The 24349-nt window shown below is 30.3% G+C and overlaps 1 protein-coding gene across 1 annotated transcript in view; it reads left to right on the top strand.

The window, feature by feature from the left end:
* The window catches only part of LOC121116921 (DAZ interacting zinc finger protein 1), a 178788-nt gene that overhangs the window by 74510 nt on the left and 79929 nt on the right, over nucleotides 1-24349 (top strand). Inside the window, exon 5 of the mRNA XM_040711230.2 lies at nucleotides 10366-10476. The gene's annotated coding sequence lies outside the window, so the exon portion shown is untranslated. The remainder of the gene's footprint in view (nucleotides 1-10365; nucleotides 10477-24349) is intronic.

Raw genomic sequence — 24349 nt, forward strand, 5'->3', positions numbered from 1 at the left:
TCCAAAACATACCAGAATGACATATTCTTATTTGGAACCATTATCCAATGATTTTTAATCAAATATGGACATTACAAATATACTTTCGTGAAACACCATGGTGGAAAAGATAGGAAATCGAGACATGCTTTAATGAGTGATCTTCTGTCTATGGATCCAGACATTATGTGTCTTCCGGACATACAATCCAAATTTTTAACTTCTTTCAATTAAAATTGCCCTTTCTGTCTTCCAAAAAAGATTCATGACCTTTTACTGGAGATAACGACAGTAGAGGTGTTCTGACACTAGTCACGAAACAAGTTAATGATGTTATTTTTGTTAAGGTTTTTCTCCGGGAAGATTGACTGGAATAAAATATTAATGATCATTAATGTATTTTCTGTAATTAACCCATATTGACCAAATGAGTTGTCTACTCCTTTCTTCCTATTTATCATTAATATTCAAAAGAAATACCCGTTTTCATTTATATTGATTGGAGACTTGAACGTTGACATTGACGGGTTGACAAATCAATATCCAAAAGTCTTTGGTGAGCTTTGTGTGATGTTTAATTTGGTGTACATTCTAAAAAACACTTTCTAGTAGAGAAAATATCCTGGCAACGAAACAAAGAGTCTTCTCAGATTGACCTGGTGTTGATGTACTACAACCTAAACCAAAATTTAGACAGATCAATATATAGGGCTGAGGTAGCATCAGATCATAAATTAATAGAGATCAGTATCTTTTGTTATTTGAAACGGCGTTCATTTATTTTATCAATATAGAGTCTTGGCGAAGAAAGCATCTGAGTAAAAATTTTAAAAACTTATTCAATGATATGAGTAAAAATTCAGCACAAAGGAAGCTATACATTTTCTATCTCGAGGTATTCAAACTTTTAGTTAATAATTTTTCGAGAACGGAAAAGGGAAAACCATATATATAAACGAAGGTTGAAAATTATTGAATTCTATGTCGTTATTTACTCGAAACTTTACGAGGGATGCTATCAATTTATTTAGAATAGGATCTTTAAACTATAATGTTTATTTATGTATATTTATTTACATAATTTCTTTGTACATATAAAAGAATGGTGAATAGAAAAAAAAATCAACAGTCCGCTGGGGTGGCATAAATTATTTTTGAATAATTAAAAAAAATCTGGTTTCCTGAAATTTGTTTAGACGTACTTTGCATTTATTTAATATAACCCTTTTTTTAAGCTATTGTTTGAACACTAAAAAATAATACTTAACTGGAAAGACGAAAGCGATACCATCGTTGTTCCACTTAAAAAAAGCTTCAATTTCTTTTTTCTCGACCTTTTCAAAATCCCTTCTAGACTCTCAAATGTTTATACACGTGTTTATTGAAATAAAAACTCATTCGATGAGAAAAAAGAAAGTCTTTTGGGACTCATTTCCTGCTGCAGTCACATATTTTCTTCACTTTTCATTCTTTGCATTATTGCTGTTTGTACAAACATACTTTCACATAAAGTAATGGAAAACAATGACTACTGATTGAGCCAAAATCATTGCATTGATCCAAATTTTTCATTAGAATATGGGAAATTTTTTGAAAGAAAATTTGCTCTTGAGAGGAGGTTTGAACAATTAGAAAAGTAGTTTAGACACAGTTTTAAAGTTGCCTCACTGAATTTATGAAAAGTTCTAAGCCCATAAAACATAAATATGCATAATACATATTTATGAATGTTTTGTATATAAATTGTAAGAAGTATTACTTGACGCGGTCACTCTAACAGTTTGAAATGTTTGAGAGGACTGTAGCATGGCTGTAATGTACTTTAATTAAATTTGTTGAGCCGTGACAGGAAAAAAATAAACACAAGTTATACTCCAGATCTAGTATGAACAATTACGAATTACAGCGATATCAATCATCAATTCTACTCCAACTCTAACAAACCTTTTTTTTTTTATTCTTTCGAAGAATTTTTTTAAATGGGAATTTGGTGCTGAGAGCCGATTGTTTGTTTACAGTGGATAATATATCTTGTATTTGTGCTACGGAGAATTTTCTCCATTGGTGGGGTTTAATCCCAAACCCAATAGCATACAGAGTGGTCTTGAATTGGAGTTCCGTCAAAAAAAAAGTGAATTACGGATTATGGTTTGTATTAATTTATGTATTACTGACTAATATGGTCATACAATGAACAAGTATATAATTCAATGTGTTTGTCATTGTTTTAAAAGACTTGGCTCAGAGGCTTCATAATTTATTTCTAATAAGTACGAACAACGTCCTCTGGAGTTTCTGACAACACCTCTTATGTGGCTGCCATAAAGGAGCCCCTACTGTGTCTGTAAACTGGATAAACTTACTCCTTACCTATATCGCAAAGTCAAGGAAGTTAAGGTGAAGTAAAGAGGGAATGCTCAAAAATTGCCTTTGTACCATTTTTAAACAGCCATATTTTTTTTCTTGAGATAAAGCCATCGTAATATTTCTGACTTGAGTATAAAATTTTTTACACACTATTGATTTTAGCCATTACTAACAATATGTTAATTAATTTGCCAAAACCTATAATTATGAATTTTGTTACCACACTACAACATTTATTAATAAGTTTCGGTTTATTGATTGTCCTGAGCACTTTACTTAATATTATATAAATATAAAAGTATAGATTATTTACTTGCTCGAAAAACTAATTCGAATCGACATGTGTGTTCAATTCAAAATTATGGCTTTCCAAGGAAAAACATATCTCTCTTAGAGTATAGGATTTAAATATAAACTTCAATTAGAAATGTTATTTGTGATCCTTGATGTTGCAAAGGATTAATTTTTAGTCATTTCTATTATTTTTTTACATTTTTATTTCCTTTTTAAATTATTTGGTTAAAAAAATTTCGCCAGTAGAGTAAGTAATGTGATTTACAAGAACATATTTATTTCATAGGAAGTATCTTATTGTTGACAAAATTTTAAAGACATTTTCAAAGATATTTCATTTTCTAGGACAAGGGAGTTGAAAAAAAAGTATATGAACCTGACCTTTCCTGATAATGTTTCTAAATATTAGAATGACATAGGGGGAGTTGATTGCTTTAATACCATAACAGTTGTCTGTGAACGGATAATAAGATAAAAAAGGCTGATGGCCTTTTTTCACCCTATAGGTGAGTAGTGTTTCTACTGTTTAAACCTAGCAACTCGTGATTGCTAGAACAAAGGTATAATTAACTGCCTTGTTTATAATTTTTCCGTCATATGAATCCGGTCTTCGTTTATTAAAAAAAACACATTTAGAAAAACCTTAAGAAGGGACAATGGTCATTCTATTATTAGATCTATCCCTCAGTTAAAACATCCAATGTGAATGGAAAAGATGAAATTTAATTGTTCCAGATACAACATTGGGCAACTTCTACATTTTTTAAATAGTTATTATAAGTAATGGTAATTATACTAGTAATTATTAATGAAACTTTGTTCATATAAATACATAATTAGCCTATCTAAATACGTTAATATAATTATTCAAGATTAAATCTAACAAATTAATACCAAATATGTCTCCAAATCATATATTTCTTATTAAATATGAATGTTATTGATAAAGGCGATAGGTTAATTGATTAACAAGTTCCCATCGTGGTACAAGGATCTGTTATATAAATATAAATTATATCATATAATTGTTTCTAATTGTTCTAAATAATTGTCTCCTGTAATAGATTAATGAGGTTAAGTGATGTAAACAAGGCATTTTTTTTCATGTTCACTCTCAATCTGAAACCCAAGCAAATTATAATACATAATCGCTATTATTGGAATTCAAAAAGGTAACCCAGATACTAAGAGTGGATCAATAAATACTAAAAAAAGAATGATTCAATTTATGAAATCATTACCAATATAAAGTAAGGATATTCCTTGTGCACGTACAGCTAGGGACACAATTCCAAAAAAACAGGGAAGTCTGGTCACCCTACTATTAATATTATTCTATATTAATGTAAAAAACAAGTGTATACTTAGAAGTGCCAAACCAAAGATTCATCAAGGTTTTTCAAGTCATTTGAAAAGCCAAGTCAAAGATTTGGAATTTTTTTGGTTATTGAAGCCCTTTAATTATATACTAAGCACATTTTTCCCATAGGCTTGTTTTTTCAACTCTAATGACATTAAAGGTAACGAGACTCTTATTATTGATCTACCTATACAGTGTCCTTTTTAATGTAATTGAGTTACTGTTGTGTAATAACTATATTTAAAAAATGTTAAACATTTTATTATAGAAAGAAAAGAAGCATTAATATTTTTTTTCCATAAATCCTTTCACAAAAAATATTGTTTCTTTTCCTCTCCCACACTGAAACGGAAAGTATTACATATTATCAAACCTATTCATTTATTGGTCTTCTTGTAGTGATATGAGACATTAATCTATGTAAATATATAAATACATATTTGCTTACAGCTTATCATTTCCTTTGGTTGAGTCAGGATATTGATTGGTTCCTTCTAGATACAGTTGAATCATAATATGTTTTTTATGGATGTATATGTTGCAAGAAAGCATTGCCAATCCCTAATTTTCTAAATATACAACATCTCATATTATTTGACTTGAGATCCTTTGTTATTGAATATTTTACGTTTTTTTGAAAAATGTCGGTGAATGATTATTAGTTACAAATTTTATTGGATCGGTTCTGGGACTAACTTTCTTATTCGAATGAGTTGTTACTTCATTTTGTACACGTTTAAAAAAGAAAACAAAAATTAACATGGTAATCCTGATAATTTGAAAATTATTTTGGAAAAGAGTAGCTGAGGTAATGACGTTTTGCTGTGTTAGTTACATTTAGAAGCTATGAGAGAAAAAAATTAACACAAATTTCACTTCTTATATAGGGAGTGGGGATCCCAAAACTTTCAATAGTGTGACTAAATTGCAAAAAATGGGATTTTTATAGAGTCAAGAAAAGATAAATCAAAACCAATTTGAAACATGCTTAGATACAATACATAGCTATATTTTTATTCAATATGCCCTCTTCATAAGCAATAACAGCCTCTTTACGCCAGGCGAACAAATTCGCAGCCATTGACAATGAAGGCTGTGTCGATGGCGTACCACGCTCTCACAATTGCAGCCGGTAGCGGATCCAAATTTGGATGAAAAGTGTGGCAGACATTCTTCTCCGAGACGCTTCAAACTGCAAAGTACAGGTGATTGATGTAAAGGCTGATGGATTGCCAATTGTAGGCAGGTGAGAAGTCTGCCATATTGTTACATCATAAGATTTTGTTTTTGTTGAGTGTATGCGGATGTGTATGATTTTTTTGATGTTCTAGAAAGTAAGGATGGAGATGTCAACCGTATTTTCAGTCTTCTAATTGACACCGGTCCAAGAGAAGATTACGCAAGTGTGACTTTTTTTTTTATTGCGCCGACATTTTTACAATTAGAGACATAAAACAAATACAAAAATGGCTTATTTTTGTTTGTCCCGTCGTTGAGTTGCAAAATGAAACCTCAGGATTAAAAATAACGTATGTAAAATTGTAAGTAAATTTTTCTCTAAGATGTGGGTCATCAGTCTATAGCAATAACAAATGCAGGATTTACTTCATTCTTGATCCACAATTTTACTCTGAGTTCAACATTGACCTACACTTAAAACTCCCCAGCAACTCATCAGCGTTACTCTCCGTCATTCATGAACCCACAAACTCGTTGTTACACTTTATACTTTAATGTTTTCTCCTCAAGAATGAAACAATAGTAATAACAGCTTTAGAAAATACTAAACAAACGATAACCAAAAAACTTTGGCTTAAAAACACTAATTTTAATCTTTCCCCCCAGCTAACTACCAACTGATTTTGAGCTTTTTTCAATTTCTTTTTCGATTAAAGCTTGCGTGATACCATAAAAGATCAACATGAGCCATGAATGGAGGAAGGAATAAATGAGTTATAGCTAGATGATGTAATACAAGAGTATTTAAGGGTTAGATTGAAAATATATTTTTTCAAATTTTTCATATGTTTTTACATTTATTTTCAATTATTGAAGTCCTGTCATTTGACATAACTTACAAAATAATATAGCTTCTTGCCTTGATGTTGTCTCTGAATTCTAATTCTTCGATAATTTTCTATAAATATAAAACAGCTGCACAATGGTATATTTAGTCATTTCTCCTTGAAGTTTGAGTCGATAGGTGTCTGTATATCTAGATATATAAGTTGTATACATTTCGGGTATAATATATACAACTATTAAATCTAAAATTAAAACTTTATTCTGACATTAAATAATTTTAATTAAATTCAGTCTTAAAGAAACGGATTTTTTGTTTTTATTTTTTGCTCATTTATTCCTTCTTTCATTTCATCTTCTTGAAGTACTCTCTGCCTCTAAAAGGTGAAAATAAACAAAATCTAAATACTTAAAGAAAAAAAAGAAGATAAATTCAATTCTTGAGTAGATTTGAACTTAAGAAACACAAATTCAATGAAAAGGGAATCCATGTGTTTTTTTTTTGGCGTTTAAAATTTGTTTTCGTTATTGTTTTAGGGGATGAGTATTGTATTTTTTTTTAAAACTCTTTTAACAAAGCATGTTCACCGATCTAAATACTAACATCACTCAACTTGACTACATTTAGAAGCAATATCACTCTCTACACGAGAAGCCTAAGTAGGTCTTGTGGATGTATTCCTTGAGTACCTTGAGCTCAGTGATACTGACCTTCAACTCTACCAAATTGTAGTCAGATGTCATAGTAGCATGAGCATCCATAAGGATATACCTTAGTCCAGAAGTTTGACATCAGGGAAATATGTTGCCAGAAGGACTTGACACAGAAATAGGCAAAACTTTACGGACATTAGAAGACATATGAGTTGAAACCCCATTCTGATATCTTACATACGTAATATATACCAAAGTGATTGGCATTCAACCTCGACAAGAAATTTCACATCAAAACATTGATACAGTCCTCTGCATTCACTTTTTTCCATATCATTTTTTTAAGCATGTAAACACTACGTCTTGATTCATCTTAGTAACTTTTAAATGAATTTTTAAAATTACATCATACATAATTCTTTCTAAATGAAAAATTTGTAACAACACAATGATGTTGGCTCAACCAATATCCATTGGCTTTGTACATATTTATCGTTTTTGTATATGACACTATGTTTGTACAAGCAGCAATAATGCGAAGAATGAACAGCGAAGAAAATATGAGACTGCAGCAGGAAATTAGTCCCAAAAGACTTCCTTTTTTCTCATCTAATGAGTTTTTATTTTAATAAACACGTGTATAAACATATGAGAGTCTGCAAAGTGTTTTAAAATTCGCTTAAACGCGTTATGCTACCCTAGCGGACAATATAATCTATTGTGCGCCCACTGATCTTTACTTATTCAAAAATGTACTCAGATATTTCAGAATTCCTTTTTTTATCTTTTGCAGCAAGTTAACCCTTTTTTAACCAATAAACTTTTAGGATCATACTATCATTATTTAGATTAATACAAAATCCGTCTCATTCCGTTTGCTGAGAAATTTATGGGTTTCGTACGACTCTTCATGTCAAATCATTGGTTGGCTTGAAATAAAACAAAAAGTTAGGCATTATTGTCGAGTTCATTGTGAGTTTTTACTTTCATATGTGCTTTGAAATTGAAGTAAATTTAAATATTTTAACTGGCTCATCACATACATTAAATCAAATGCAATTAATTCAGAACATGAAAAAAAAGATGCACTTTCCAAAAATGTAAAAAAAAAATTGCCATTAAATTTGTGGAGAAAGGTGTGTGTCATGCTCACTTTGAGCATGTTCTCCTATCTTTACTAAGATCTAAGAAAGAAGATAGACAATTCGGGATATCAAAAATAAGTGATTTGAGAGATATCAGTGTTTGCCCATACTGTTTAAATAACCTCAATTGGGATGCTACTTTAAATATTAGTATTCAGACTAGGAATAACGCCGTTGGACCTTTTATCACGTAGTCGTTCCCCAAAGTCAAATGATTAGTTTTTTCTCTCCACCGCTTCAATTTCTCAAAATACGTGTAGTAAAATAGGTAATAAACATTTCAGCTCAAATTTGTCGACGAAAGAGACTATGGAGCAATATTAAAATTGCGTTTAATTTTCCCTATCATTAACCCAAAAATTAATTAACAACAATTATTAATTCATAGTTTATTTTTTTAAGGGTATAAAAAAAAAGGAATTAATTATTCATAATAAATGAAAAATATCAAACTTATAGAATAAAAAAATAAAAATATGTTTAAATAACAACAAATCAACAATAGAAATTGTGGAATAATAAATAAAATGTAGTATTTTTAAGCGTTTTATTCACAGTTTTTGTGGTCCAAAATTTTAAATCAGTAAAAGTAAGGTTCTTATTTGGCACAAATGAACAACAAATGTATGCTTGATATTAATATATTATACACTTTCTACGGTAAGTTAGAGATAAATTGTTCAAATATTGTCGCAAAAAAATATGTTTCATCTAAGATACTTAATGTTATACAAATTATTTACCTCAATTGAAATCGATAATTTCAATGAAACAAGAGAAATTTTTTTTTTTTCGAAGTTTTACAGATTTTCAAATTAAGACACGTCCATGAAGGACCGTTTTTTAACGTTTAATATGTATTTTCTTATTTAAAGGAATAAAATGCAAAATCTAAAATATCCTGCGATACCGAATTGCCAATTTTTGTCATTTTGGTGCAGTCTAATGTATATACAAAGATTTCTATTTTTATATTAAAAAAATATGATTAAAAAATTATTTCCTACAAAAAATTAAATGAGTTTAAAGCCGTTTTTTTCAAGTGAAGAAAAAATAATTTTCCGAAGCTTACAAAATGTTTAAAAATCCTTTTTATGAAAAATGAAATTTAGTTTGACTAAGAAAAGAAAATAGAGTCTTTTTTTTTTTTTTTTTTTTTTAAATATGCGCAGTAAGCAATATTGAATTTATGGTGTCCCCTATGTGCAAAAGGGTAAATACTTGAATTGTCTTTATGTTTGTATATTAATAAGAACAGTCTCAAACATAATACTTTTGTTGGCCAGCATCGTTTTAAAAATTTGGGTTGGAATATTTATTACCACCATTCTAGTTTGAATTTACTATTATCGGTTAAAACTAAGTATAAATGTTGATTAAACCTTTTTTAATATATAGGTTTAATAATGTTGGCAAATTTAATCATTTAGATTGGTTAACAACAGGTGGGATAATTTTAAATAGTATCCATATGAAAAGGGAAGTGCCAAACCACCGTCGTTGTAGTTCATTAACTTTTTCAAATATTTGAAAGTGCACGTGGTGAGTTGGTGTTCTTTAATTTCTAAAACTTTCTACGCTCCAATTTTTTTATTTGGAATAACCACATCTTCCATTAGCTTAGAATGTTTATGTGTAGGGAACATACTTAATCTTGAGCTGTAACTCATTATCTGGATTTACAGTTTTGAAGTATTTTTTTATGTGCATTAATTGTCTTCTCAAACTAATGTATTAGCTTCCAATCTTAAACGGCTTTCTCTTAAACAATATGTAATTGTTTGTGAACTAAAAGAGTAGCTAGAGAGGGTAAGTATACACGTGACCGTTTAAAAATGTTTTCCAATTTCCAATATTTTATCAAAATTTTTGATGATTAGCCTACCAGATCAAGCTGTATCTTTTACATCCATATTACAAGTTATAAAAATCCTCCAAAAATGATAAAAATCGAATGAGAATAAATTTTATTCACAATGTGGGTATGAAAAGAAATGAATAAATAAATAAAAATTGCTCACAACATTCTATTATAGTATTATTCTATTTGCTACGGTATATGGGTTATATAAATGAATGAAGTAAGTTAAGATGTTTTGTTACTAAACTATTATATTATTATAGAAAGAGTTTTTTTATTTTCATACCCATTTTCAGGAATAAAATTTTTTTGCATTCGAATTATGATTATTTTTGGAGAAGTTTTATTACTGGCAGGAAGCTTTAACTGGAAATAGCCTCTCGAATTATGGCCATTTTCCTGAAGCAATTTTCCTGGAACCAAGAATCTTTGTACTAAATATGAAGAAAGATAATTCTTCTTCGACATACAGAAATTGTTCATAAATCATAAAGCCTTGTTTATCATTTTATATTCCTAACATCCTCTTTCCCCTTACATCCCCCCCTTAATCAATTTTTATAATATTAATGTATGTGTATTATGTAAAACTCTTTTCTCCAAATTTTAATGATTAGCATGATTAATGAAGGGGGAAAGACACTCTAATACTAAAAATAACCCATTGTTCATTGTCTTTACAGTGCCTTTTTTGTGAGAAAACTTTTTTAAATGAAACTTTTCTTAGCTCTCATTTACTCAGACGACATCACAAGGTCACAAAGGATCGTTTCTACTCTACAAGGGAATCCCAGGTATGACTCAATCTATGTGTATATATATGAATGTAAATAGGTATGTTGATTTTCGTACACGTAAATAATACTCATTTCCTTTCTGTATTTTTCCTGATGTATATTATTTTCTGTCCTAGTATATATTCATTAAAAAGCACCTTAGATAGACCATTGTTGACACAGTTAATGGACTCAAAGCTATTAGGGGGTAAACTCTTTTTTAGGTATATGAAAGAAATAACGTATAGGGATGGAAATATTGTTTAAATTACGCTGAGCATAAAAACACCTGAGATATTATTATACAAAATATGGTAACATTGAGTGGTGACATATCTGCTGAAAGATATCACTATAAACTATAGTACGCCTTATTTGCTAATACCTCATCATTTGGCATAAATAATATGACTTGCAAAACTTAGATATGTATTTAGTTAACACAAAAGCAATCTTGAACGTAAATATATAGAAAAGAAAACATTCCTAATTTATTTTAAACATAATATTTATATACACGTAAATACAACTCAAAAAATCAATAGACCGATTTAAGTCAACTATGTTTTACTTATATTCCTGGGATGATATGAAATACCCAAGAGTGTTAACTAAGGTTTCAAGCCTACATTTTATTTATTACACTTAATTTAATCCCGATATAAACTTTTTAACATAAATTATACATCTATAATGATTAGATTTTGACAGTTAATTTTTTGAAATTTCCAAGGGATTAATAAGAATATTTTTTTAGGGAAAGGAACAATCATTTGTTGAGAATATAAATGTTATCGGTATTTAATTTTGAGAAACAATATCAAATTTTGCTGTTGTCTTGAAAAGACAAATAATTAGGGATGGAAGTTATGTCCAAATTGTAGTGAGCTTAAAAATTATCCCAAAGAGAATGGCATACAAAAGATGGTAATTTTGAGCAAGGACATCTCTCCTGACAGAGATCACTAAAAACTATAGTACTCCTTGCTTGATGATACGTTAGAATTGTCAAAATAGGGATGGATGAATAATTCAGAAGAGTCTTCATATTGTACTCTTACCAATATAATAACACTTTTAAATTAACGCTCACCTCAATTTAGGCAATATTGATATCTTTAATGATACGTAAAAAAACAATTATTGTAATTTGAATAGAATAATACTTTTTTAGGCCATGTTGTATTCAATTTTTTAATATTATAATTTTACAATTTCTTTTATAGTTGTCAATTATTTATTTTCGATCCTTAAGCTTTGTAAAGTCAACTTAATTAATGAGTGGTCGGTAATAAGAATAACGAGAATATATATATTTTTTTGGTCTACATAGGAAATTTTAAATGTTTTAATTTGATATTTTTGAGCTGTTATTATTCTTGGTGGTGGTGATAAATTGAATTTTTTAATATATCAAAGTAAATAACAAACGTATTTTGATGATATGTATAAAAAAATAATTGATTTTCTCTATAATGTAGTTCCAAAATAAAATATATTTTTTTTAAATAAGCAGTTTTAGCACTACGATTGCAAAATTTGTTTTTTTCCCGACCAGTTGGAATAATCCAAGCCTATAATGGTGGAATTATAGATAGTATTTATATATATCTAACAGTTGTCATTCTTAATTAAATTAATACATATAAGGTATGAATATTAAAATTTAAAAAATAAAATAATAGTTTTCAGAAGAAACATAAAGTTTATATTAAATTACACCATGTACGAGGGGTTACGTGTTTTGAAACTTCTTTTAATGATTCCCAAGTTTTGATTGTCCTTTCTTATAATATAGTGCATATGTTTTTTAAATCTCCGATCACGAGAGATGTTAATTTCTAAGCCCAAGTAATTTTCTACCATCTTAAGATTTAGCTGAATGAACAAATTTTTTGGAGAAATGAATCAGAAAACATTTACTAACATTTATTGGTATTCTTCAGGTAAAACTCCAGTTCAGATATCTAGTATAATAATTACCGACAGAGTTAAAATTGAAGAAGATGATTTTTGTATCATCTGCATATAAAAATATATCTTCCCAAAAATTATCTACTAAATCGTTTGTGTGAACGTCAAGGAGCGTGGTACAATTACACTGTCTGGTCATAAGTAAGACATTTTTATTAATTTTATAGCTACATCTATAAATATTTTGAAGCAAAAATTTGCCAATTTGGTCAATTGGAAGTTTTAAATCGTATGTGTAAAATGTGATTCTTATAACGCAATACGGTTAGAGTAGTGGTCCAAAGCCTTTGGGACGCAGGACTTCCAATTTAATATATATATGGTTTTTAACTAATCAATTAGGTTCGAATAAAAATAAGCATTAATTTCTTTCAAGTTCAGCAATCCCTAAAAACTTACATTGAATTTGTTGAAAGTGATGATGAAAATTACACATTTAAAACGAATTTATATGATACAATTATTCAACATTTTCTAAATTGTAAGTAAATAAGAAAATATACTATTTCTTAAATAATTAAATCAATAATATAAACTTTTATCATTCATATAAAATTATTTTGTTAATTCATTATCTCTCATTAAATCTTTAAAAGTAAGGCTTAATTTATTGAGCAGAGGGATTTGAATTCAAGAAAATTTATTTCTATTATAATAATGATTAATGAATTTGGGTCACATTACATTTAATAACATTATTATTTACTTTTTAGTTTGGTATAATTAGTAATCGAAATTTTAGAACTTTGCTTGTTCAAAATTTAAGGACTTTTACTGGTTTAGTTCTTTTTTTTAAATGATTTTTAGTGTTTAATTACTTAATGTTAGGGTTGTAAATCCTAAAGACTTTTTAGCGGGTGAGGTTTATTTAACTACAGGTGTTTGAGTACTTTTTGATGATTAAACATTCATGAAAATAGAGGTTTTATGCACTTAGACTATAGGAGAATCTTTATTCCATTTTACAACATGCCTTTTATGTATAGTATACTTAGACATGTACATGCAAGATCAAAAGGATTATAAGCCATGACTAAATAGTTTAAATATAATAGCTTCATTCCAAGGAATGCTGATTTTTGAGATTAATATAAAATATCAAATGTGAATTGGTAAAAAAACAACTTTTGAATAAAAACATAGTTAAGTATATAAAAAAATTGGCGATTAAGTTTAAGCCTGAAATATTTATAATATGATCTTTTACAACACACTGTATAACTACGGTATTTCACTTTGAAAGGTTGATGTCCCGTGTTTTAAAGATGCATGACAAAAAAATAATAGAAACCGTAAAATGAAATAACTCCATCACAATACAATACAAAAGCTAAAAAAACTATAATTAATGCAATTATTACGTATTTGCAGTTATATCAGCTATTTTTACTCTTTTTAAAGTTTGAAACAATTTTCAAGAAGAAAAAAAATGGATTAATTTCCTACAAAATATAAAGTTAATTTGTGATACGTAGTTGTATTGAAAAAAGAAAAATGAATGTTTTGGTCAATAAAATCTTATAAATTTTTTTTTAAAGGTTTTTTTGGAAGATTGATAACGTATTAGTTTTTTAAACTCATAAAATACAGGGTTTTCCAATAAGATGTGTTATTACGACTAGCCTGTTATCTCAATAGATTCCACTTTTGAAGCTCCAATTTGCTTACATTTGTCAGGTACAAACTACAACATTAACAAAAATGGAACGATACACGCTTTAGCAACGCATTAGAATTCACTATAAAAATGGGGAAAACCTGGTGGAGACAGTTCGTAAAACTAAAACATTTTGGGTCGTTGTGAAGTATCTTGTCGGACTGCAATACAGAAATTGTTGAACAAATTAGGGCTGTTGGGATAGGTTAGTGATATGAAGAATGAAACCTATGGACGCCCCCCCTAAAGAACATCTGAGAATATTGCTGCTGTAGCCCAAGGTGGTGAAGAAAACCTAAGTTTGTCCATTCCTCGTCATTCTTTGGAATTGGGCATTTCACAAACGTCATTACACCGTATTTGCATAAATGCATGGGTCTATGTCTTTTCAAGCTCCGTTAACACAACAACACAATCATCTCCGATCATCAACAATGTCGTGTTTTTGCTGATTAAGTCCTTGAAATGCATGAAAAAGATCCATAATTTTATCAAAAAATCATCTTGATATATGAGACCCACTTCCACCACGATGGCCACGTCAAGAAGCAAAACAGTAGCATCTAGGGCTCGGAAACCCCAAGATTTATTGTTGAATAGCCTCTCCATTCTCAATTGTAACTGTTTGGTCCGGTTTATGGTCCGGCGGGGTCATTTGAACTTACTTTATCGAAAATGAGGCTGGATCAACAGTTATTGCGAAGGAATTGTGCTATCAAGAGATGATTAATGATTTTTTATGTGCAAAAATTGGATGGTATTGATCTAGACAACGTTCACTTTCAACAAGATGGCGCATCGTAACAACACAAGTAACGAAACCATTGTCCTTTTCCGGTAAAAGTGACCGGCCCGGTTATCTCTCGAATAGGTTATCACAATGGGCCACCGATATCTTGTGATTTAAAACCTTGCAAGTTCTTCCTTTGGGGCCACATGAAAGATAAGGTCTGCGCCAAGAGCTCAGTGTCGATTCAATACCTCAAATATGGAATTCGTGAAGCTATTGAGGGCATTCAACAGCCAATTCACAATTTGGTGATGGAAATTTCACAAAAAGGATACCGTCCTGTAAGCATAGCTCTGGCGGCCATTTGACTGACATTGTTTCCCATAATAAATGGAATATCTTTTTCTTTACATTGAAATAAGCATCCGATCATTTATCTCAAAAAATGCCATTATTCTTTGTATATCAAAATCAGACCCTTCATCGGAAACCCCATTATATACATACAATATGTATGTGAATATGAATATTGGCTAAATTGCAGTCACTGCAAATTATAAAAAAAAGTAACTGTTCGTAAAAAGCAAAACATGAATTCTTTTATTAGTTATTCATTCCTATTTTTAAAACATATCTATAGTTATCCTTGTGAGCAAATATATTGTCACACAAAATTATCAAATTTTTTATGACACAAATTAAAATAAAAAGACAAACAATTTACATCACTGGTCATGTACAATATTTATTTTACATATGATTGATTTACTTAGTACTTTATTATCTCATTTATTCATGAATTAAGAATATATCTTAGAAAAAGATGCATATTTGGGAGACGAACCGTATAGTTATCATGACACTTTATCAGATTAGCTATGAGCTGCTATGAAAGAATGAAAATAAACATACATTCAATTCCGTCTCTTTATACGGAATTGGGAGGAGTTACTCCCATGTTTATCCTTAACTTTTCTTCGATTCCAAAAAGGACTGGTATTTATAAGCTTGCTAGCAAAAGGTTACCCTGTGTTGCTCGGGCAGGTGATGAAGTATTTATTGGAGTGACTATAATATAGCGCCTATAAACATATAATAGGAAATTAACTTTCACAATATGCAAATATATATGCATGAAATAATTTGTCTGGAAGAGAAGTCCATCTTTTATTTTTGTCGAAAAATAGCCCAATCAAATTTTGCAAAAAAAATTGTGTGCAACTGTTTTACACTAACTATGCAAAATAGTAGTAAATTTATTGGCATAGTAAAGAAGAACAAAAATATACAAAGATTTTTTTAGTAGTTGCAAAATCAAAAAAGTTGTAGAGAATAATGTAGAAAAATAACTTTTCCTAGCTGGTTTATTTTTGCAAATATTACAAAAATTATAAGGATAAAATGTTTCAGAAATTAAAAACACCATACTACAATTTTAGGTTCAAAATTTATCATATTCTATTATTTCTTATAAAAATTGAAAATTGACTTTTGATAAAAAAAAAGGAAAAAATTGAAAAATTTATTCAGATAAAGTCAGTTAAATTTATATGTAAATAATGTTCTAGACAAATTCATAAAAACTTTTTCTTATTTACAGGGCTGCTTTTAAAAATTGTCCAATACATAATTCGCTCTAAATCAAAAACTACAAGTACAATTTTATTGAAATCTTTTGAAACATTTAATTTAAATATTACAAATATTAAGAATATGAATTTATTCAATTTTGGCCACCTTTTGCTTTTTTTTAGACGAGTATCCAATCTTGTCCAAATCGCATTACAAGTGCCACATCCTACATCATCTGAAAATTGGTTCCATTTCTTCAAAAGGGTTACCATGAGAGCGTCCATATTTCTTGAAGGATAAGCAATGCCTCTACTCTCTAAATGGAAAAGTCAAGGAGATTTAAATGAGGAGAAGAGAGAGGCCGCAAAGACTTATCCCAAACATGCTGGATTTTTTTTCATACCGGTTTTGAACTGAGAGTGCACCTTAAGCTAGAGCTGAATACTGAGTAAAGCAAATTTCTTTATTTGGAAATATTAATCCAGAGCTTCACATTTGTCTTCAAAAAGTCTAAATATACTCTTTGATTAATTTTTATCCCATCAGGAATCCGGTATATAGGTGATTTTGCTCCATTTGAAGCCACAGTGCCCCAAACAATTATTGACTCTGGTTTTTGCACTTTGCAGTTATCTTTTTTTTGGCTAGAAACAATGCCGTCATATGTATTTTTCAAGATTCTGTCATTTGCTTGTTGAATTTCCGACTTGCAGTAAATAACTTTTCGTCATAATAAACCATGACAACATTCTTTATGTACTGCATGCCAGTTGAGCAAAACTTTGCTTCCATATTTTTTCTTTATAATGGCAATCTTTGACAATAGAGGAAGATGCTGAATTTTGTAAGGTTTTCTACCAATGCTATCTTTAACAATATTGGTCATAGTTATTCGCTTACATTGTGATTCTGGGCAAGCTTTTTATGGATCTTTGAGGATTTCGTCGAATTTGTTCACGGATAGCTTGACCAACCTTGGAGTTCTCACAGCTTTGGTTGTTCCAATCTCTCACCTCCTATCAGACTCAATTCCATCATACAATTGCTTTTTGCACCAGTATACAATTTTTCGATTGACCTTGGGAATCTTCTTGATTGACTTGAAGTGTGCCTAGTTTTTAATGGAGCTATAATCCGTGCCCTTTAGGATTTATCCATTTTTGGAAAAATTTTATGCTTTATGGCAATTATGAAAACTTAATGTTTTATTTACAAGTATTTTCGAAAAAATATATTAATAAAGAAAACTTCTTACACAGTTATTTTATGCAATAAAAGTCTTTAAAATATGGGGAAATGTTAAAAAACATCCTTGAACAAATTCGATATAAAATATATTTTTTTACAACTAAAAAAAATACTGAAGCAGAAATAGTGTACACAAAACAAAGGAAATAAAAAGCAGAGAAGAGAAGACTGGTACACCATTGGAAATGTCAGAAGATTATGCGACTTTTCTCTCAAAAGTCAACAACTCACCTTTTGTACTTTGACAGAATAATCTATTTTCTTGTGCTTGTTTTATGTTAATACAATATCTTAAAATGTCAATTAGGTTTAATGTTTTATTACTTCCATTAAATCATGAAACATTAAAAATCAGCCGTTTCTTTTCATTTATTCTAAAACCTGTTGAATACCTTTCCAATGACAAATTAAAAATTGTAAATTTTTTCAATTTTTGGTGAATGTCCTTGAAATAAATTAGTCAACAGATTTTTGTATTTTATATTTAAAAAAAAAAAAAAATCAGATATTATGATATAATCATTGTATTAATCATTACAAATTAAAGTTGGATCAAATTACAATTTTTCTTTCATGAAAAACTATTTATAGACTATTATTTCCTCTTAGTAACTAAAACAGTAACATACAAAAATAAATTATAATTATATTAAACAGGCATGAATTACACATTATTATTTCAAGAAATCAAAGAACATCTGTCTTTTTGCACTCAATCGGAATAGTAAACAAGGTATTCATAATAAGTGGCCTTATGTAATACTTTTATATGAAACTTTATTATATAAATTCTAAATACAAAATACTTATATAAATCCTTTAATAAGAACGAATAATGAAAAATTACAATCCGAATAATATAATTATATTCAACTATAAAGATAAGAATTTGATAAGCAACAAATGTACATTGAGTAAAATCTAGGTTAAAAATTATATTAGCTCATATTTTCTTGTTATTATGCGTTTTGAAATAGCAAGTTGATCAATCCAGACACACGCACAAAAGATAAGATATATTTGCCTTATCGGTACTTTGAAAGATTGAATAAAAGACTTGAATTTCATTTGGTAAAGAGCAGTTTACTCAATATGATGGGCTTAAACTTACTAATTTTATTCCTCACTGGAGGATTACTCTCAGTGAACGCCGTACCTTCTCCAATGGACCATTTGAGCTTAGTATTGGATCAAATTGGAGAAATCATGATTGTTTGTGAGACAAAGCCAACCAGTTGTGCCTGTGGAAATGGACAAACACTTTCAGGAGAAAACTTTTTCCCTGGAATTTACTCTTGCAATCCTACATCTTGTGAATGTCCCAATGGGCTTACTGTCGAAGGTTTGGACACTATCGTTGTAGAAGAGGTATTAACTCCTGAAATGTATTCAAGAATGATGTCACTTGGAAGTGTCATGGGCTATTGGTCAAGGATTGAGCATGAATATCAATCTTTTTGTAATGGAGAAGCTCCTGAATCGTGTAGATGTGCCGATGGAGACACTTTCACTGATTTTACAAAAAATGTAAGAGCTTTGATCATTTGTAGAGCAGAGGAGTGTACTTGTTCCGATGGAGTTAACAAAACCATCCCTGATACATTGAAATACTCATTTTTCGCTCGCATGGAGAGGATTTGCGATGTAAAAGACTGCACTTGCTCCTCAAATACCGCTTCCAGCATTCGTCCACCATTTTTATCCATCTCCGAGTTTGAACAATGTGCTCCAACTCAATGTACGTGCATGGACGATTCTGTTAAGGACATGCCAAAACTGCCAGAGATGGAAGATAATATGATTACTTCATTTGATGTAATCGGTCAAAGACGGCTCCAAAGTTTTTCCTCTCTTTGTGATGGGGAGGAGCCCGAATTTTGTGCATGCATCAAACGTGAAGATCCACTAACCATCTTTGGAGACGAAAGTGAAATGAAAAAATGTTACCCATCCACTTGCACATGTACAGATGGCTCAGTAAAAACTGCTCCAAGCAGAAGAGGATCATTCCGACGCGTTTTGAGATATATGGATCTCACATACGGAGAAGAGGAATCCAAAAACTTACTTCATTCTTTGCATCTGATCGGCCAATTCCTGAACTTGCTCATCCTTGATAACCAAGTGAAGGACAATAATTGTAATTTGTTAACAAGATATATTCCATAATCATAGCATCATCAATATTTAATATATTATTATTGTTTAAAAAGTATATTTTATTTTTTCTAAGAAGTTGAATGCAGAGTCCATTTTTCTTTGAGTCAAATTTTTAATTATAACATTTCAATGTTACTTGTCATGACTAGAATTAATTCCTGAATATTAAAGGGCAGAAACGAAACGAAGAAAATTTATTTGAGTTTGCAGTCTGACCAAAAAATATTTTCTTAATTTGTTGACGAAATGTAGACGTGACTTAATGTGGCGAAGACAGAAATAAATCTGGCACAACTAAAATTGCAATATTACAGAATATTTTACACTTTTAACCTTCAATGTGGCTTACCACACTTATCATGCGAGTTCCTCTCTTCGTATGTACGTGTATGTACCGGGCCGTGCAGAATTATTTACCAATTTTTGTTCAGAACATATCACGGACAATAATGACATTTGAATGACTTGAGAAACAATTTATTCATACATTTTTGGAATAATAAAATAGTTTGTGATCAAATTTAATCAATGTAGCCACCATTTGACTCAATGGCACTGGTCAGGCCACGTCTGAAGCTGCCACAGACTTGCTAGATGTAATCGGCGTCCATGGAGGCCCGGGCCTTGTTGAGAGCAGCCTTTAAGGCATTTATGTTCTTGTGTTGTTTTTTGCAGGCCTTGGTCTCCACGTACGCCTAGATAGGGAAGTCTAGTGGGTTCAGATCTGGGCTCTGAGGGGGCCAGTAGTTCTTACCAAAAGTTCATGTTGTCCTTGAGCCACTCCTGAGCTTTCTTGGAAGCGTGGGCGGGTGCTCCATCTTGTTAAAAACCCCTAGGAGATTTGCCGACTATGGATTTGATCCACGGAAGGACCTTGGACGCCAGAATCTTCACATAATCCACCGCTGTTAATCTGAGCCAGTGGGGTAACATACCGGCTTCATGGCCTTCCCGTTGGATCTCCAAACATCTCCAAAGCTCCCAACAAGGTCATTTTGCCTCTTGAAAACAGGATCGACCGTAAAAGTTTTCTCATCTGAAAAAATGATGATGCGTCCAGATGAGCTCTTGATATCATTCAAGATTTTCTTGGCACGCTCAAGTCTGACTTTTTGCTGACGTTCAGTTAGCAGAGGGCGTTCAGTACGCCTCAGGGACTTTCCTCCAGCCCTTTTCAATGCCCTTGAAACAGTTGATGTCGACGTTCCCATCTTTCTGGCCATGTCGGCAATGGACCTGTTGGGAGTCCTCTTGAAGACTGCCTTTACTTGCCTTGTTGAGACAGTGGGCTTCCTGCCAGCCCTAGGGGAATGCTTGAGATCACCCCCAGCCCCAAGCGCTTGGAAACGTTGTAAATTGTCTTCAACGAGGCCCCAACCTGTTCCTTAATATTGTTATGAGGCACTCCCGCTCGGAGGAGGGCTGCAATTTCGATCCTCTTTGTTTCCTGATTGGACATGGTCTCACGTGTGGAAGTTGTTACGCTCTGACAGGAAGGGTTTTTGTCTATTTTAACAGTAAAAATAGGAAACAAACAGATTGGTTGCCACAAAACCTCTTATAAAGTCTATTTACATCATCGGTAAATAATTTTGCATAGCCCAGTATAAAAATTTATTTCTCAAAACTTTGTACGTTATTATCTTTAAACCTATTCAATTCTTCATTTCAATGTAAAGTTGTTCTGTATTATATAATGTATGCAAATGCTTTATTACCTGTGTGAAGAATCATTTGATAAATTATATCTTTAAAACAGTGAATTTATAAGTGTTCCTTTAAGATTTTTAACGACAAATTGGGTAACTTTTTCGCCATTTTTCAACATCTTGGATCTACTTAGGATATTTTGAAAATAATCTGTGACGTCATTTCTTTGAACGTACCCTTACTATAAGCTGGAACAAATTACTCAAATTTTTTATGCACCTTGTCGCCTCTATATATTTCTTTCTCTATGGTAAGTTTTTTTTTAGCTGGCTTTGTAATTTTTAATTGGTAACATAAAGAAGTAATTTTCTTTTCCTTAGCAGTTGTCATTATAACTATATCCCCAGTTTTGAAAATCCTTTCCTAAATAGAATCAATTATATTCAAAACCTTATTGAATATTTAGGTGTGCACACAAAAGACGGGGCATAACCCTGAGGATTTGTTTTAGAGTTATAATTGTAAGTCCTTGTTGTGTAGAATAGGGGATCGACATAAGAGTAATTATAACAAATTGTCATGTTTATATCATTTCTGACTTCTTCCTTTGTCAAAGCTGATTGTATCGGATCTAATAAAACGTCATGAACATTATTCTTTCTCTCCTCCTATTGCTTCTTTAAATTAACAGGATTACCATGTTGTTTTCGGTTTCTTTTTTATTAAACATGTCCATTTTACACTGGATTATTCTATTCAGAACTAGAACGTGGTTCCAATACTTAACACAAAAATGCTTCTTTTCATAAAAAAAAAAACGGGCAGCAAAGAAACACTTCTTCTGCAATACTTTTAATTTTATGCATCGACCTTTTAATACAAAATATCCATAAAAATGGAAAATAATTGGTCTTTAATCTTTAACTTCTATTTACAATGCTTACATTATAATGATGACTTTATATTCATTTTTACTGGTACTCCACTTCAAACTTTAAATCCAAGTAAATTGTGACCAAAATTTTGAAAATATACTCTTTAAGCTCTGGCCTTTAAATTAATTCCTAAAAGACAGAATTTGTAAGTCCATACAAGGTATTTTTTGAATAAAAATGCCCCCTTTTCAAGACAACTGGAAAAATAAAACTACTTGCGTCATTTATTGGTGGAAAAAAAAGTTAAAATATATCAAAATGACATCATTTCCAAACTGAGGAATGGTTTAAAGTTTTATAATTCATTTACTTTAGATATACGGGATAAGGAAAAGTTATGGAATACATAACTTGTTCCAAAAAACATATATATTTTACGTGTGACTCCTTTTCAAGCTGATACGGTAACAATAGTTGTGATATTAGGATTATTTTTTTAAAATGAAGTAAAAAGATAAATTTATCGACAAAGGGACTACAAAACTTTCAGAAATTTAGTAGCCTATTAGTTATTGATTTGTCAGGTCTATGGAGTTCCTTGAATTTCTGTTGGATAAGTCAACTTTGACAAAAGGATCATTTATGGAGCATTCATGTTAAGAAGTTTCTGATCAAACAAGAGCAAAATTATAACAATAATCCCTATAAGTAGCGAAGTTCTTTCGGTTATAAATACATATTTGGGGTGAAAGCTCCAAAGTGATGACTTTTTAACTTTTTAGCGGGAGAGACAGTGAAAAAGTTAATGCTGCCCATACAAAGGTACATAATATTTTGTAAGTCCTATTCATTTTATAACTATGAGACCCTTCTTTTGCAATACTTTCAATTTTATGCAGCGGCCTTTAATCTTTTTTGACATAGGGGAAAATGTTTCTGTTTATTAATTCATTTGTGTGTTTTTTTATGTCTCTTTGTTTAAATTTTGAATACATATGAATGACCAATAAAGGCTGAGAAAAAAAAATTCTTAAATATTATGATAATTAAATTTTTGAAGTAAAATATTAACTAACGTGAAATTTTCACTTACTCAAACAAACAACATTTAAGATCACAGACCGTCTATATTTTGAAATTGAGAATTGTTAAGATATAAAGAAAAAATCTTTGAAATAAATTGTGTGCACACGCATGATAAAGGTAATGACTCATCTTTATTAGTGGAAATTAGCTACATTAGTGAACATTCTACATATTTATCTATCAATCATATTTACAGGTTAATAATAAAATCACATTAGGAAATACATATTGATTAAGAAAATATATCCCTATATTGTTCACCCCAAACGTTAAAATATTGAGGATGAAGCAACACCAATTGTTAGTGAGAAAAATATATATATTTCATATTCCCTACTATAAATCAGTTTTATAAATTTAATGTTGTGGTAGGGACCGAGGACAGTTGAAATAGTCCCTTCTTTTCGAATATTAAAAAAAAAGAGATACATCCATACAATTTAAATCACAATGCAGATTATTGTGAGAAAAAAAATCAATGACTGTTTAAGTTTTTTCTTCGAGATATTGGATAAAAATAGTTTTTGAGGAGGGTATGTATTTTTGTAGGTTAATTATTTTTGTAATAATGTTATCAATTTTTCAATAAATTTCCCTGTAACTGATATCATTTGAATTCGTTACTATTTTGCTATTACCTGATATAATTTTATCAAAATTCAAATGTCCCTCTCCTATCAGAAATTTGTAATATTAAAATACAGAGTACATGTGTTTTTTTTTTTTGCTTTGGTTATTCTTATGCATATTATTTATATTATTACACTTCACATCAAGCTTGTTTTTAGACAAAACCGGGCCCCGAAAAGTTTTTTGAGAGTGAATTTCTATAATTTTATATACAATAATAATACAATTTACATGATGAAGAGTTTACATACGCCTTTTCCATAATCTATTGACAATCCATTATAAAATTTTATTTGTCTTGTCATTGCA

This window comes from Lepeophtheirus salmonis, chromosome 4, assembly GCF_016086655.4.
Source record: "Lepeophtheirus salmonis chromosome 4, UVic_Lsal_1.4, whole genome shotgun sequence".
In the NCBI taxonomy this organism is placed as follows: domain Eukaryota; kingdom Metazoa; phylum Arthropoda; class Copepoda; order Siphonostomatoida; family Caligidae; genus Lepeophtheirus; species Lepeophtheirus salmonis.